Below are 18,283 nucleotides of genomic sequence, written 5' to 3'. Positions count from 1 at the left end.
GAAAGTTGAACTCCAGCCAATGCATCGACATCATCGCTTGCTAATGCCTGAATTATCGACGTCAACCTGCCTTTTTAATTGTTTCTTTTTTTCATCTGATTTGCTTATGATTTGCTCTTTAATTGATTGTTTCCTTTTTCAAGTATTTCCTTTTTACCGATTGTCCACTTTCCTTTTGTGATCCTACGATATATTTTGATCACCATTGTAGAAGAGATTATTATTGAAAAGATTGAATATGAAGGTGGCGATTTATTTTCTTCAGCTTGTGTTCATTTCGGAAGACAGTTCTTCTAAGTACTCTGTATTTTGTTCTTCATGTCGTTCCGCTATGCCATATATGGAACTTCACTCTCTGGCCACTTGCTACTCTCATCTAATATCCTCTTCCCGCGTTTCTGTTAAGTCCTCCACGGCTATGTACCATCCTCAATCTCGTTTCTAATTTGTACTAATACTGCCATTGCAACATGTATACATTATAAAAATAAAAAGCTATAGTCTTCATATGTCTTTTCCGAATGATGTCAACATGATTACTCTAAGTTATATGTAAAAGAAAATGACCTCCATTGACCCCTCTAGGTAACATGTCTTTATCTCTGATATTGCCATTAGTATCTAAAACCTTGACTTCACAATTGCCTTTGCTAATCTCCTTAAAAGATATCTTTCATCATACATATATGAAAATCATTATTAATTTCTATTTCAGTTTCTCACACCTCAAGTTTTAAGGATGCATACCCGTACATTGTTTACAACTGACATTTTATCTTGTCCCATACTTTGTTTATATTTTAGCCATTTCTAGAATATTAGTTGTGATATGCGTCATATTTGTAAGTAACATCTCATCTAGAAAAATAACCCCGTCGCTTTCTTAGGCTTGGTCTGGCTTCTAGGCACATGTCATGTATAACCTTAAACAACACCACAAACCAAACAAGTACCATGACACACAGTCGACTCAACACTACCATATTGTCAACTCTTGATATTTTGTGAAAAGAGTCAATAAACAATGTGCTGATGACGGGGGTATATACATGCGCAAGTCATGAGGTTCCGTTTATAGCCCATGGGCAGAGATCTTCACACCTAAGCACTACCAAAAAATAGTGTTTCTACTAGATGGCTCTAGTTCTTAACTTGCAGGTTGCAAAATCAATGAGGCTCCCTTCACCCAGCCCACATAATATTGATACTAAACGTTGTGTATAAGTGATATTTTATAGGCCTGCTGCCCACCCCTAGCGGATGGGTAGCCGACCACCCCGCCCCTTACACTCGCATGGGTGGGGGCCTGCATATGGACATCGACACCTGGTCCAGTCTTGTTGCCAGGCGGATAGATGGCCATGCAGACCGTTTATAATCTACCAAACAAATTCAGATTTCATAAACCCCTTCACCAAATCCACATATCTATCCCTCAAATATAAAGGTCAATCATCAAACCACAAGTATAGAAACACAGATCCAAAAAAATATCATCTTGTACCAAAAAAAGCTTTGTAGTAATGCAAGACCATGGCATGGCTATGGGTCTGCATTGAGACCCACATCTCATAGGGACCGTGGTCCTCTTCGCGAACCCATGGCCATGCCATGGCCTGTGGCTCGGGGCAAAGAACCACATTCACAAATGTCTGTGAGTCTTTTTGCAAATCTACAACCATTCATGGCCTCAGACCCAGAACCGCGTTGTGGCCTTGATGTTTCACAACCTTGAAGAAGAAAAAGTGGAGGAGGAGAAGAGAATAGGAAGAAGAAGAAGAAGAGAAGGAGAAGAAGAAGAGAAGGAGGAGAAGACGTGATGCCTACTGCGGGGTTGGGGAAGCGACGGAGGAGGAGATGAAGAATAGAGAAGACATTAAGAGATGGGGTCCCAGAGGGAGAGAAAGAAGAGAGTAAGAAAATAAAATTTGGGTTCTTTTATTTTTTCTTTTATACTATGGTATGAAGGGTGGGCGGGTAGTCCCACCCGCACCCCACACCCACATACCATTTCTATTAAAAAGCATGTCCACCCGTCTACTTGGGCTGGGCCAGGCTAATTGCCCACCAGGCCCATGCGGGGGCAACGATGATGTACTGGATGCGGGGCCTACCCAACAACCCTAATATTTTTTGTGAGATTCTCAGGTTTTATGCACCTTTGGAAACAAAATGCTTACGAAAATAACAAAAAACAGAGCTTTTGCTTGGCTGAGCAGCTTAGCTTACCAATTTGTAATCTTACATTAAAGAACCAAAATAATGAATTCTAATAAATTTAAAACTAATAAAAAAATGATAGAAAACCATATGTTTAATTGTGTGACGGACGAAATGAATTAAAATGTATGTGTAAGAAATAAATGTTAGGAGTAGAAGCTTAATTGAAAGCATGAGTGCAGTAAAACATGTTTTGACGAATGAGACATTGGAGTTTCATTGTATTAGACTGATGATAGTTAGGTTGTACACTTAGTACAAAATCTCAGCATTTTGAAATGATGTAAAGAGAAATTTATAATCTGACTTACCGTATCAAATTACATTAATTTATGAATTTATTTTTATAAATTTTTTTGTAGATGGATTGTTTCTTAACTAGAATAAATTCAAAGAGTAAATAAAAAGAACGTTCTAATTGATCAAAACCACTAGTTGAAATTTGGAACACTCTATAATTGTGTTAAATCAAGAATATTTATTCAGTAAAAAAAATCAAGAATATTTATTTTGCAACATTCACTTTAAACTACCAAAAGTTATAATGTGCATTGTGAATTATTATTAAATATATATACACATATCATTAGAATCAAATAACTAAATTATCTCTTCTATCGTATTATTGTTTGAGCTTTAACAGTTGAATCTTAAATAAGGGCACTCAATATTTTTTTGTGATACAAAGCTTAATTTTGTCTAATTAATTTTCTAACAAGAAGTAAGGCGTGAAGAGCCTATAAGCAGAATCCACAATCCATAATTTTACGTTTGTTAACTTTTTGTTAAAAATAAATAAAAAAAAAGTTAAACCAAACACTTTTATCTTTGGAGAAATGATATTTACAGTCGTGAGTGCGCAAGCATCGTGCAGTCATTTTAAAAAAATAAATACATACGGAACCCACATGAAAAGAAATTAATTTTTTAATAATAGACTCATTTTCAAAGCGATTATACGGTGCTTGCACACTCCACGACTGGATGTAGAATAAAATTTTTTTGAATCAACAAGTACTACTTCTCATTGATTCATAACTGAAACTTTTTTTTTTCTTTTTTACAATAGAATTAATCTTAGCAGGTTCATCTTCAATCCAGCAGCGTTCTCCTTTTGTCTGCAAAACTCTCTGCAAGTTCATGAGCTACACTGTTTCCTTCTCTGAAAATAAAGCCAAACTCCCAATCTGATCTTTTAGTTAAAAGACCTCTGATGTCTTCTACAATCAGCCCCATCCAAGCACATATAGTAGCCTTTTGATTGAGACTTCCAGTGAAATTCCTCTTTATTCCTCCACCTGCGTCGGTTTAGTCTTTGCCCTCGATTTTGCTCAATCGGTATACTTCTGGTGCGAAACATTGCCTCTCGATTAATAGTTTTCAATGGTAGCTTTGAGTTCTAGTCTGAGCTGAGGTCGTGAGAATCATTGAAATTGGACGAGCTCAAGCACGAAGTCATTTGTCTGCTCGAATTAAAGATTTAGGGTATGCACGCCTTTTTCTCTCCTCTGTTTTGTCTGCTCGGGGTTAAAGATTTGCGATATACTCGCCCCTTTCTCTTCTCCTTTTTGGATTGGGCATATGCTTCTTGTTCTTTTGCTAGCTAGGTTTTTCTTGCCTGGTTCTTTCTCTTAGTTAAAGAGTATTCAGCCCACGCTCCTGTTTGTGAATGTATTCCTTTGAGTATACACGATTTATTGTTTCTTTGTGATCTCACCAGGTCCTCAGCTATCCGGCAGTGACAAGCACCTCAAAGATTTCTCACGGGAAGGCAGACCCACTACGATCGTTGGTCTCCAAGGCCTCGGCAAGTTATATGTAAGTGAAGGTGATTGGGGGGAAATTTTACCATTAATGATTTGCAATGTATCTTTAGTTTTGTTTTTTTTCTCTATATCTTTAAATAAATTCGTATTTGAAACGAATGCATTCATTGTTTTAGTTTTTCTTTTCCCCCGATCTTTCTAGTGAAAACTGATTCATATATGTTTATAATTCTTTTCTGGTTTGGCTATTGGCTGGGAATATTCAGCCCATGCGCACCCTTCAATGAGAACGTATTCGTTGAGTCCATACGATTTTGAATTTTTCTTTGTGATCCTAGTATCCTACCAGGTTCTCAGCTATCACGCAGTAGGACTCACCGAGATTATTGAACATCATGTGCATGATTTGGCCACTGTTGGTTATCCAGTTAAGAGTGTGAAATAACCATGCTTCAGTGGCTTCCATCATGCTTGTTAGTTGTTACTGAAATTGCGTACAACGTTGTAAGTGAAAGTAATAGGAGGGCTATTTTGGCATTAATGATTTGCCATAGTTCCTTTCCTTTGCCACCCCCCAACCTCTGTGTTTGTATGTGAAATGAATGCAGCCATTGTTTTAATTTTTCCCCACAATCGGTCTGGTGAAAATTGATTCATTGTATGCTTATAACTCTCCTCACGGGAAGATTCCAATTGGTAAGCTTCTTTGCAACAGATTCCTTTTTGCCTCATTTGGTAAATTATTTTTCATATAGTAAAGAGAAAAGATATTTGCAATCGTGAATTGTGCAACCGTCACGTAATCGCTTTAAAAAAAGTGAATAAAACATGAGATCCACATGAAAAAAATTAATTTTTTAATAATGGATCCCACTCTTTTTCAAAGCGATTACGCAGCGTTTACGCACTTCACGGTTGTATGTCAAATTACTCCTTGTTGATCTAGATTAAATATGAAGTCACGTTTTTATGGAGACTACATATTTCAATTACTTAAGGCTTTCTTACTCGTTCGGGTCAGTCTATTTTATCAGAATATTTGCTTTGATCTAGATTCATAGAAAAGTAGATGTTGAAAATGTGGTAGGTAACCAATATATTTGCCTGCAGAGTTCAGCAATCCTTAAGCTATATTATCCCACCTGTTTGCCTCTTATTGATGGGGTTATCATTTTACGTATTGGGCCTTTATGTACTAGAATGTTGTAGATGATGTCATTCCTGATTGTACTGCTATAACCTTTTAGAACACTGGCATCTTTAAAATTTGAAGAAATGTGAGTTGAATGATCTGCATTAGAGTAGTCAAATAATAAGGACTTGCAATATGAGCTACAATATTTGGGAGTGTTTCTTCAAATTTAAAGATGTACTACTATTATCTTCAAAAGTAATATTCTATTCTAAAAAATTAGACCCAACTATTTTAATATTTTATTCTAAAAATCAAACTCAACTAATAGTTGAGAAATAGGTTGAGGAAAAATAATGGTTGGAAAATAATAATTTAAGTAAAAATTAAATTATTAATTAATATATGGTTAATGTAGTTACAAAATATGAAAAAAAAAATATTATTAAAAAAATCATATTATATTATTATTTTGACTAATCCAATGTGGAGCTATGGCTTGAATTGTTTTGGATTTATGGAAAACATGTACTTTTAGCTAAAGTGTAGAGATGACTTTGATAAAGCCAATGCTTTTAATGCTCTAATGTAGGTTTAAAAAAGTCTTAAGAACCAATTATCATAATTTGTTTCATGTTTGGTGATTCTCTATCATAGAATATCTCTAGCTAGTTCCTTTTTGTTTATTGTTGAGATACACGAGTTGTTTCTTTGTTGCCTTTCTTGTTTAAACAATAAAGTTTTCATGTTTCATTTACATGGAGATGACGCTATTAAGGTTTTTTTTTAACCAAATTCTTGTTTGGGTTGATGGGTTGTTCTCTCTCTATCTCTTTATGTTTTTTATTAGTGAAAAATTAAAATTTTCTTTTGTTCTTCAGAGATCACCTTCAAAAACTCGTATACCTAGATATAATCAAAGATTGCATAGTCAATACTTCTATGATTTTTTTTTTTTTTGTTTATATTCATTTTGATTCAGCTACTTCTTTTCCCTTTTCATCTGACTCTTTTATTTTTAAATTTTCCTGTACATGTTGCAAAGGCTAAGAGATCCTTGATTGACGAAGGCCTACTAGATACTGAACAAAGATGAGTTAAGGTCCAAAGTCTAGGATATCTAAACCAGGAAAGGAAATCCAGCCTTCCAATATTAAGGTATCTGTTCAGAAAATAAGACTATAAATTTATAGAAGATGAAATAGCTAGACCCTAGTTTTCACATAGCTAGAACTTAATTTTCTGCTGAATGATTAAGCTTTGTTATGATGTGGTGTTTGCCATTATACCTGCAGTACTTGGGAATTAAATTGCTAAGAGCAAAGGCTTTGAGTTTGAATACTATTCAAACTTTTCAAACTTATATTCCTTGGACTTTGCATGAACCAAAACTTGGAAAGCTATAAATTGAACCAAAACTTATGTTAGATTGTTAAGAGCAAAGGCTTTGTTATGATGTGTGAGTGCGTTGTGATTTTGGCAGTGAACCTTCCTAATGATATGTAGAGCTACTAGTTATATTATTCATCAGTTCATCTTTCTACCTTGAGTTATATAATCATTTAGGGTATGAGGAAAGGAAAATTGAAGTATATATCTTTATTTATGTGGCCTGCTTCATATTTCTACTCTATGGTGTAACTTGGATGATCACGTTCAAATCTAAGATGCATGTTTGCTATGAATTTATGAGTATTGGTTAAATGCTGAAACTTGGACGAATGTTTGGATGGATAGCAAAGATAATTGAGTCAAAAGTTGATTATAGCTGTACTAAATCACTGTGCATGGTTTGGTATGCTGAATCGAACTTTTAGCACTATCAAATGCTGAATGCTTTGTTTAACTGTTGTATTTAATCTTTTTTACCAATTTGGCAATTTGTTTACACGTGGATTTATCATGAACTCATGCCTATGAACTTTATTTTTCTTTCTATTTGACAACCCCTACGGGTTGGCTCAAGTGGTAAAGGCCTTGGGCTTGGGGTATGCTTCCCCACATGTCTAAGGTTAAAATCCCCTTGGATGCAAACTATCTCTAAGGACCATTGGATTGGGGGATTTTCTCATTGAATTATCCGAGGTACACTAGTGGAAAACTCCTTGTTGAGGGCTTGTGCACACCTTGGATTAGTCGAGAAGCTGCTCCATGACACCCAATGCCAATAAAAAAAATCTTTCTATTTGACATATACATTGTTAGAGGCTTATCCCTGCATTAGAGCATTGGTATTGGTGTAGCCAAATGCAAATGGAAACACATATTTAGCTAACAATCCCACTTTTTCTTACTTTAGTTTATCTACTTTCAGTGGTGGTTCCTAATGGTCAATTGTCCTCGACTTTAATTTCTTGTATTCAATTCAACACAAAGTTTTAACTGTCATATGATTTAAAAGTAAAAATTATATGTTATTGCAGAGCTAATGTTTATTAGGGAAAGATCATTTGAATGAGTCCAAGCACACTTTAGTTGCCTCATTTTATCTTCATAATTGCCCAACTTCTTCCCTGATAACTATCACTAATGTCTCTTCGATCCGATTATGCTAACCAATTTCTTAAGGAACTTTGGATTGCTTGCAGCCACATTAAGATGCAACTAGGTGTTGTGTTTTGGACTATGTCCGTTGCCATCATTGTAAAGCAAACAAAGAGCAAAGAGAACCTTTTGTTGTCATTAAGAGTGGAGAGTGGGGGTATATAAGTATATTCATTCTTTCTTTAGTAGATAAAGGGTGGGTTTTAAAACCATATGCATGTGTGCCTTTGTGGGTGTTGGTGTTCGATCATTTTAACAAGAAAAATGATTTGTATAAGCTCCAAATAGACAAGTCTCATGCAAGCCCTTGTAAAAAAGTGGACCCCACCTTAAAAAAGTGTGAAAAAACTATTCTTTATTAGTGGGACCCACTTTTTTACAAAGGGCTTGTATGGAATTTGTCTATTTGGAGTTTGTACAAATGATTTCTCTGTTATTTGATGGGTCCATATGTGCTTTATATGACTAATCTTTGTGTGGTAAAGACTCTTAAGTATATATAGTTTAACAAGATTATGCTTGTTACTATTATAATCCACTTATATGTTACTACTGCTGATAAGTTTTATAATTTCTTTTATTAAATGTAATCTTATTGAGTTCACTGGACATAATAACACTCACCCTTGCTCTCTTTTCAAAATGATACTGAAACAACGAAAATTCCAATAAAGTCTTCCTGAAGCCAAATTTTTAATGATGTATTTCTTACCATACCAAAATAAAAGTAAGCTTATCTTCAGATTAGGTCTCTACTAATTGAATGCTCCTATTCATTTTCTCTATGTTTCTTATGTGATATGTATTTCTTCTAATTGCATTGGTGTTAGGGGGAGACTTGAACGCACATTATATTCATTCTCAATGTGAGATATTGCAAAATTACTTTGTTCATGTTTCTTCTATTGTATTTGAGTTGTTCTTGAAAGATGGCTTTTATTACTTCACTGGAATTTGCTTAACATTTAGGATTAAAGTTGCTTCATTGTATATTACTTATATTATTAGGATTCTCTTTATTATAGTCATTATTGGTGGTTTACTCTACTAACCACGAGCATACATTGACTGTGTTCTCTCTTCCTTTTCAGAATGGAAGCATGTGAGAAGGTGTGATTAACTTCCCCTTTGCATCATAAGCATTGAACAAATCTGTTTGACTTTAAATTCTTGCACAAAAAGTAGTGGGAGGAAAAGGACATAGGGGGCTTCTTTTATCCTCATGCAAGTAAACTAAGGGGTCCTCTCACTCTGCCTATATCTATTCGTTTTGGCTCCTCCTCCCTCTCCACCATCTTTTTCGCTCCTCTTCCTCCTCCACCTCCTCCCATCCCTAAGTTCCCTCCTCCTCTCACTGCCTCTATCATCTTATTATCACTGTTATCATCATCACAATCTCATCACCATTCATATTACCTTCTCATCTTCATAACCATCATGATCCATCTAATTACATAATTATCCATCCTCATCATCATTGCATCATCTTTTCATATAATCATGATCTCATCACATTGTCATCTTTATAACCATATCAATATCCATCTCATTACATCATTATCCATATTAATCATCATCATCTCATCATATTTTCATATCATTTATCATCTCATTATCTTTTCATATCATCATGATCTCATCACATCCTCATATTCATAACCATCATCCATCTCATTATATCATTATCGTACTCATCATCATCTCATAATCTTTTCATATCATTGGGATCTCATCACATCCTCACCTTCATAACAATCACGATCCATCTCATTGCATCATTATTCATACTCATCATCTTTTCATATCATTTATCATCTCACCATCTTTCCATGTCATTTATCATCTCATCATCTTTTCATACTGTCATGATCTCATCAGATCGCCATTTTCATAATCATCACGATCCATCTCGTTACATCATTTTATCCATAATCATTATCATCTCATCATTATCTTATCATCTTTTCATATTATTGTTATTGAGACCATCCTCATTAGTTTCATCATTGGCATTATAATGTCTTTATAAATGAAACTTGAGTGTTTAGAAAAAGTCAGTGTATAAGATTAAAATGTAGCTGGAACAATGAAAAAATAGTTTTTTTCAAAGTTTGATAATGATATTTGTACATTATTTTTATTTGTTATAGAAACTCTTTTTTTTGTTTTTTTTTTTTTGTATATTAACGCTTTGTTAATCTATTTTTAACGTTTGCAAAAGATTTTGTGAAGACTGGTTGTTACGAGACAAAGTTATCTTGAAGTTGTTATAAAATTACAGGTTTTATAAAATAATAGGTATTGTAAAATATTTATATTGTCATTCGCATTCAGTATTATTATCATTATTGGTGGTTTACCTTGCTAACTACAAGTATATATGAATTATGTTGCCTCTTACATTCTTGTGCATATGGAAGAATTTGATAGAGGGTGTAAACCTTCTACTTTACACACTTAAAACAATATGATTATTTCTTTTTGTTATTGCACAAAAATTAGAGAGAGAAATAGGCTTAAGAGCTTTTACTATCATTTTACAAAAGCATCTAGACTCCATTAAGGATATAACCTGAATGCCCCCCATAAGGATGGACTTTGCTTTTGTCCCTTGGCGCATGGACCGGGGGGGGACCAACTCCTATCGGCAGGTGCCCCGTCTATAACAATCGCACAAAGCAAAGTTAAAAATCTTACAAATCCAAATAAAAACAAAAACAATCTTAGAGATGAAACTAAACGAACTTATAGATGAGAAAAACCTCCTAAATCCAACAAAAAATAGTTCAAACTTATAAAATTATAGATCAAACAAAACAAATAAACAACACCAAGTAATAACCACATAGATCTATGCAAAGACCCATGTGTCATGAATCTCAAGAAGATGTGTGGACAAATCTTTGAGATCTACTCACAGATCTTTATGGCCTAGGGTCATCATTAAACTCGTAGATTCGTAACCCTCAGTTTCAGTCATGGGTTAAGAAGAAAGAAATAGGGGGTATGAAGCATGGGAAACAATGCAAGAACGGTATGGTATGATACAACAGGTAACCTTAAGGAGTGGCGGCAAAGCTCTTGATTGATCATGACATACAGAACCACATCGACGACCGTGTTCTTAAGTCGTAGAGACCAATGACCAAGATGTGATCTTACCACTATAGACAGTGCCTTTGTTGTGAGTTGTGACCCACGACAACGAAGAGAATTTAGAAATCAGCTTAGAGGAGGAGGAGAAGAAGATGGGAGAAGAAGGAGGAGAAGGGAAGGTAGAAAAAATGGGATAGTGGCCACTAAGGCGTGAAAGCCTGCAAGGAAGGGAGAAAGTAGAAGAGGAAGGAAAAAGAGGATGGTGACGACTGGGAAGAAGAGAAATGAGAGGAGAGACAAACAATGGTGGTACTTATAGTTAGGGTTTTGTTTATTATTTTTATATATTATATATTTATATTTATATATATATATATTAAGGACTGGGTAGACTGTTGAAGCCTCAATAGGCCCAAGGCCTAGCCCAGCACCAGCCCTCTGGGCTTTCAAATGAGAGAATTAAAACCCACTCCTATGGTATGCAGATGGAGGCCTCTGCCCGTCCCATGCGGGGGCTAGACGGAAGGGTTTGCCAGGTCGGATGTTGGGGCTTACCCGATAACATAGTAGGCCAAGGTGTGAGGTCACCCATACCTCTTTGCCTGGCTTAGCATATCATTTATCATCTCATCATCTTTTCATATCATTTATCATCTTATCATATTTTCATATAATTTATCATCTTATCATCTTTTCATATAATCATGATATTGAACCCAATGTTTCAAGTTTCATATAATTATATATCTACATATAAATTTTGATGATAACAAAAGAATTTAAGTATAAAGGAATCTCAAACTTAAGTTGTTTACATAATGGAGTCAAACACATCAGCGAATCAAGCATAAGCAAGAAAGGGAACAAGCTTACAAATAAAGCTCTTAGAGTAATTTTGTAAGTCTCTTGATAAAATTCGAAATTGAATTAAGACTCAAAATTAATATTTTCTTATAAAGCATTAAATTTGAATTTTTGAAAGATGATTGATTGTCATCTTTCAAATGTACATGACATAATTAAAAGTTTGAATTTTAAAAATTTGATAGTTGATTGATTGTCATTTTTCACAGGTTCATGTTTTGTTTGAAAATTTAGAAAAGTGATTGATACTCTTTTTGACATATGCAAAAGCTAAATGATTTTGTTTGAAAATTTTGAAAAGTAAATAGTGCTCCTTTTATCATATGCGAAAAGTAGGGGTGAGAATCGAATGGTCTGGACCATTCAAATTGACCGGACCGGCCAATTCGGTTCGGTCCAAGGGTTTTTCACCCTGGATCGGACCGGACCGAATGTAAATAAATATATATATTTTTTATAATTTATATATATTAATTATATAATAATTCTATATAATTAATTATATAATTCTTCATCTAACCTAATCCTATCACTAACTCACCATTAAGTAATTATTAACTAATACTAATATTTATACTAATACTAATAGTCTAGACTCTAATATGGTATAAAAAAAATACTAATAGTTTAATATAGACTATAGTTATACTTATGCTAATATAGTTATAACTTATACTAAATCACTATAACTAATATTACTATATATAGCTATACTATATTACTAATAGTCTAATACTAATACTATTATATAGTTATACTAATTATGATTCATAATAACTTATCACTATAAGTCTATAAGTTTACTGCCTATATATAGTATTAAATTATTAATATCACTATGAGTCTATGACTAATGACCATATATTATTATATAGTATTAATATCACTATTAAATTATTAATATAGTATATAGTAATAATAGTATTAGTAATAATTTATATCAATGTATTATTATATAATATATAATATATATTCCATAATGTATTTGAATCAATGTATTATCATATAATATATAGTATTAGTATCACTATATCATTATGTATATATATACATATATACACACTATGAGTCTATATCATGTAGTAGTAACAATAACACTATAATAGTATAATATATAGTATTACTATATATTATTATTTATAAGAGTTATAGGATTATAGCATAATATATGTATAATAGTATAGTATTAATATCACTATAACTTGGATGTTCAACAGCACTGCCCATCTCCATGATCACCTTATGCTGGAACTGCCGAGGGCTTGGGAACCCTCGGACAGTTAGAGAACTCCACCTTTTGGTGGGAGCTAAGTCCCCATCATTGGTTTTTTTAATAGAAACAAAATGTAAAAGAGAAAAAATGAAGTTTATTAGAAACAAGCTAGGATTTGAGTGCAGTTTCATAGTGGATTGCATAGGTCGAAGTGGGGGCCTAGCTTTTTTCTGGAAGCAAGAAACATCTGCCACTTTGTTGTCTTATTCCCTTAGCCATATATCTCTCTAAGTTCAAATGGAAAATGTTGGAAAATCTTTCATTATCATTGGCTTTTATGGTCATTCTATTACTACAAAAAGAAAAGAAAGTTGGAACCTCCTAAGACTAATAAAAGTGAACCCAGATACTCCATGGTTGTGCATGGGAGACTTTAATGAGATTACTTCTCATGGTGAAAAAAGAGGTGGCCCTCCCAGACCTTTTAATCAGATGGAAGCATTCAGCCAGACCTTGGCCTATTGTGGACTAGGTGATTTGGGCTTTGAGGGCTCCCTTTTTACCTGGAGCAATAACCGTGAGGGTCCTAACTTCACAAAAGAAAGACTGGATAGAGGACTAGCAAACTATGCATGGCAGGACCTTTTTGACTCTAATTCAGTTTCCATCCTACCTACCATTTGCTTTGATCACAACCCTCTTCTCATATCCAGTTCCTCATTTACTCCCTCTTTTATCAGAAACAAAAGAGTTTTTAGATATGAAGCTGCATGGGCCAAGCAGGAGGATTGTGAGTTTGTGATTAAAAGGGCTTGGTAAGGCTCACTACAATCGGGTTCCAAGGCAGATGTCACTAGAAGGGGACTTGAGAGATGCAGATTCCAATTGAGAGAGTGGTATAATTTGATTAGAAATTCTCATCAACAAGACCTAAATACCAAAATTGAACTGTTGAGATCTTTGCAAGCTTCCAACTCTGGGTTGGATAATGACCAAATTCGAATTGTTCAGAAGGAATTGGATGTGTCTTTAGAGCCAATGGACCTGAAGTGGAGGCAAAGAGCCAAACAGAGATGGCTCAAAGATGGTTATAGGAACACCAAATTTTTTCACAAATGTGCATCGATTAGAAAACAGAAAAATTTGATACAGAAACTCCAAACTGATCTGGGACAGACCCTAACAAATCCGGATGATATTGGGAGTGAATTCCAATCAGCTTTTAGAGATCTCTTTACCACCTCCAACCCTACAGCCCCTGATTCTCTATTGGAAAACTTCAGACCAACGGTCATGCAAGAGATGAATTCTTCCCTAACTAAAGCTTACTCTAGAGAGGAGATTGAGCTAGCCATTTTTCATATGAATCCTCTGGGTTCCCCGAGACCAGATGGATTCCCTGCTATTTTCTTCCAAAACCACTGGCACATTGTTGGTGATGATGTGGTTGCTGCTGCTCTAGAATTCCTGAATACCAAGTCAAATTTCCAATCAATCAACCACACTTTTATCACCCTTATCCCCAAGAAGAAACTCCCTTTGCTTGTTTCAGACTATAGGCCCATAAGCCTTTGCAATGTTTTCTACAAACTCATTGCAAAGGTTATGGCAAATTGGCTTAAATCCATTTTGCCTTTTCTAATCTCAGACACCCAAATTGCGTTTGTTCCAGGAAGGATGATATCTGATAACACAACCGTGGCATATGAACTAATGCATTCAATGCAGAACAGAAGAAAGAATCACAAAGAAGGTTTTATGGCACTCAAGCTAGATATGAGCAAGGCATATGATAGGCTAGAGTGGTCTTTTTTACAGCATATGCTTCAAAGGATGGGGTTTGTCAAGGAGTGGATTGAGCTGGTTATGCAGTGCATTAGCACGGTCTCTTATTCTATTCCTCTTAATGGTTCACCTCAGTCTTCCTTCAAGCCCTCGAGGGGTATTCGTCAAGGAGATCCACTCTCACCCTACCTGTTCATTTTATGCTCAGAAGTTCTCACTTATGCACTGAATCAAGCTTAACAAAAGGGCCTAATATCTGGCTTCCCAATTACTAGAGGCTCTCTGTCTGTTAACCACCTCTTTTTTGTATATGATAGTCTGGTTTTTTGTAAATCACAGCTGCAGGAATGGAACAGGCTACATAACATCATCTTTTTATATGAATCAGCTTCAGGTCAAAGGCTCAACCTTGAGAAGTCTTCAATCTTTTTTAGTAAAAACACAAGGCAAGAGACTCAAAATTCTATACTGTCTACTGCTGGAATTAAAGCCTCGGGGCCTTTTGAAAGATACTTGGGATTGCCTTCATACATAGGAAGGAGTAAATCAAGGGCTTTCTTTCCAATCCTTGACAGAATCAAAACTCAAGTGAGCAGCTAGAAAACTAACCTGCTTTCCCCAGCAGGTAAAGAAGTCCTACTGAAATCAGTCATTCAATCCATACCTACATATTGCATGGGCATTTTCCTAATTCCAAAAGGCATATTGAGGAACATTAATAAACTGATGTAGTCCTTTTGGTGGGGTATAAATAACCAGAATTCTAAGAAGCATTGGCTAAATTGGAAAGGGCTTGGAAAAGGCAAACAGGTTGGGGGTTTGGGATTTCGAGATTTTGAAGACTTCAATAAGGCTCTTTTAGCCAAGCAAGGGTGGAGGATCATCACTAATACTCAATCATTGGCCTCTCGAGTTCTAAAAGCTAAATATTTTCCATCTACTGAATTCTCCTCAGCTAGAGTTAGAAGGGGTGACTCCTTTGTGTGGAAGAGTATTACAGCAGGTAGACATTTACTCTATGAGGGCCTTATATGGAAGATTGGTAATGGAAGCAAAGTGAAAATCTGGTCAAATAGATGGTTGCCTATTGCAACATCTTACAAGTCTTAGTCTCCACCCAAGGTACTGTGTCCTGAAGCTACTGTCAACTTTCTTATTGACCAAGATACCCACTCGTGGAACATGCATCTTGTTCAAAATGTTTTCACTCCTGAAGAGGCTGCTATTATTTCCAGAATTCATGTTAGTCCTTGCAACAACAATGACAAGCAGGTTTGGAGGTGCACTAAGAACGGGATCTTCACAGTTAAATCAGCTTACCATCTCCAAGTTTCCATGAATGATCTCAGTAGGGGACAAGCTTCAGATACTTCCAAACATGAGGCCCTTTGGAATCTACTATGGAAGCTTAAAGTGCCTAATAAAGTTAAAATGTTTCTCTGGAAATCAGCTAAGGAAATCCTTCTCACCAGAGTTAACAAAAGGAAGATCATTGACTCACCAATGTGCCCCATATGTTTACATCATCCAGAAACCGTATCCCATGTTCTTTGGATGTGTAAAGCAGCTCAGGATGTTTGGAGTATTAGCTCAAGAAGAATACAGAAAAGTAAAACTGAGGAGGCACCTTTTTATGATTTACTTTCAAATCTCCTATCCACATTTCCTCCAGAGGAACATACTAAATTAGTTATCACAGCTAAGGAAATTTGGTTCAGAAGGAACAAATTCATTGTTGAATCCAAATTTGCCTCACCGCAACAGGTCTTAAAACTGGTCTCCACTAGCATTACAGACTTGGAGGAGCTTGAAAGGAACCAGCAGAAGACATCTCCTCAGATTCAACGTACAGCTAGGTGGTGCAAGCCTCCAAACAATTTCTACAAATTAAACTGGGACGCAGCCATTGACAAGGCTAATTGCAAGGTGGGTATTGGGGTATCTATTAGAGATTGGTTGGGTCTCGTGACAGCAACTCTTAGAAGCCCTTGTAATTCTTTTCTTGATCCACTCTTGGGAGAAGCTTTAGCTACCTTGCGAGCAGTACAGTTTGATATTGAACTTGGTCTGAAATACGTCATTTTTGAAGGGGACTCAAAACAAGTGGTAAATGGCATAATTGGCGCAGCTGAAGACTGGAGCACGGTGGGGTTGATTTATCAAGATATCAAGACACTTTTAGGCACTTACATTTCTTGGTCTGTTGGCCATGTCCCTAGACAAGCCAACACAGTGGCACATTGTTTGGAAAAAAGTTCTCTAGATTTATCTGAGGACTCAATTCATGTAGACGATTATCCTCAATGTATTCACAGTTATCTCTCTTGAGATTTTAATATGAAGTAGCTTTTCTCTCAAAAAAAAAAATATCACTATAACTATATATACCTAATAGGCTTATAGGCTAATACAATGATTTATTAATCATATACCTAATACAATGATTTATTAATCATATTACAAATTTACATATACAAAATGTAAAAACTTAAAAGTTTAATATATTGAAAAATTGAAAATTAACATAGATTCATAGAATCATAAATTATAATACATTGAATTTGAGTCATTGACATACTCTAAGTTAGTAATAAATTAGCAATTAACATTTAACATCATAAATATAATTATCCTTAATTATTTTTTTAATGAGTTAATTAAATAATCCACATTAAATAGTTTATTTAATTTAAATTTTACTAATGTAAATTATTTTTTTAATTAATTTATGGGCCAAAAAGATAAAAGAATAACAACAAAACACACATGTGAGTTGCCTTCCCAGAAACGGCACCGTTTGGTACAAAATTGGACCTAAACGGTGCCGTTTTAGTCACTACACGCTATTTCACGCAACCCAATTATTTTTTTCAATTTAACATCCCTAAACGGTGCCGTTTCATTTAATAACTTGCTCTAGATTCATACGAAACCCTAAGCGTCGCAATCCCCCCTCCATCGCAGCAGGCTCGCAGTCGATTGGTACCCCCCCCTCTCTTTCTCTCTCTCTCTCACACACACACACAAACAAATGTGTCTATATCACTTTCAAAATTATTATAGAAAGTATTTAGATGAGAAAATTATAGGAAATCATATTGATGCATCTCTTAGACTTGTGGTGGTTGTGCATTGAAAGACATCGACCACTAGTACTCAACTAGTCAGCATCATCAGATCATTGGATTCATTTTGATGATTAGTGCACATAACCTATTAAAGGGGCATGAGCTCTCTCCCAGTGAATGTGATGTGGATTGCACGTAGAGAAGTGTTATACAGCATCCACTGTAGTGGTGCACACAATGCACACACTACGTGGATGCCTCTCATCCATTTGTTTTTTTTTTCTTCCTTCGGCTTCTCTCTCTCATCTCTCTCTCACCAGCGTCTCTCTCCCGTCTCTCTCTCTCATCAACTCTCTCTCTCATCTCAATCTCTCTCTCTCTCTCATCTCTGCTCTCTCTCTCTCTCTTGTCTCGCTCTCTCTCATCTCCACTCTCTCTCTCTCTCATCTCTGCTCTCGGTCTCTCTCATCTCTGCTCTCGGTCTCTCTCTCATCTCGGTCTCTCTCGTCTCGCTCTCTCTCTCTCTCTCTCATCTCTGCTCTCTCTCACTCATCTCTGCTCTCTCTCATCTTGCTCTCTCTCTCTCATCTCTGCT

At 35.4% G+C, this 18,283-nt stretch overlaps 1 long non-coding RNA gene across 1 annotated transcript; it reads left to right on the top strand.

Annotated features, from left to right (window-relative positions):
* The first annotated feature begins 3,305 nt into the window (after window positions 1-3,305).
* LOC108991657 lies at window positions 3,306-9,231 on the top strand. The gene is made up of 4 exons (XR_001996179.2): window positions 3,306-3,705; window positions 3,941-4,038; window positions 6,164-6,276; window positions 8,754-9,231. It is a non-coding gene; the product is annotated as an uncharacterized LOC108991657 (long non-coding RNA).
* Window positions 9,232-18,283: the final 9,052 nt, after the last annotated feature.

This window comes from Juglans regia, chromosome 6 (assembly GCF_001411555.2).
Source record: "Juglans regia cultivar Chandler chromosome 6, Walnut 2.0, whole genome shotgun sequence".
NCBI lineage: Eukaryota > Viridiplantae > Streptophyta > Magnoliopsida > Fagales > Juglandaceae > Juglans > Juglans regia.
Note: the sequence above shows the minus strand (reverse complement) of the source record. Positions and strands in the feature narration are given on the sequence as shown.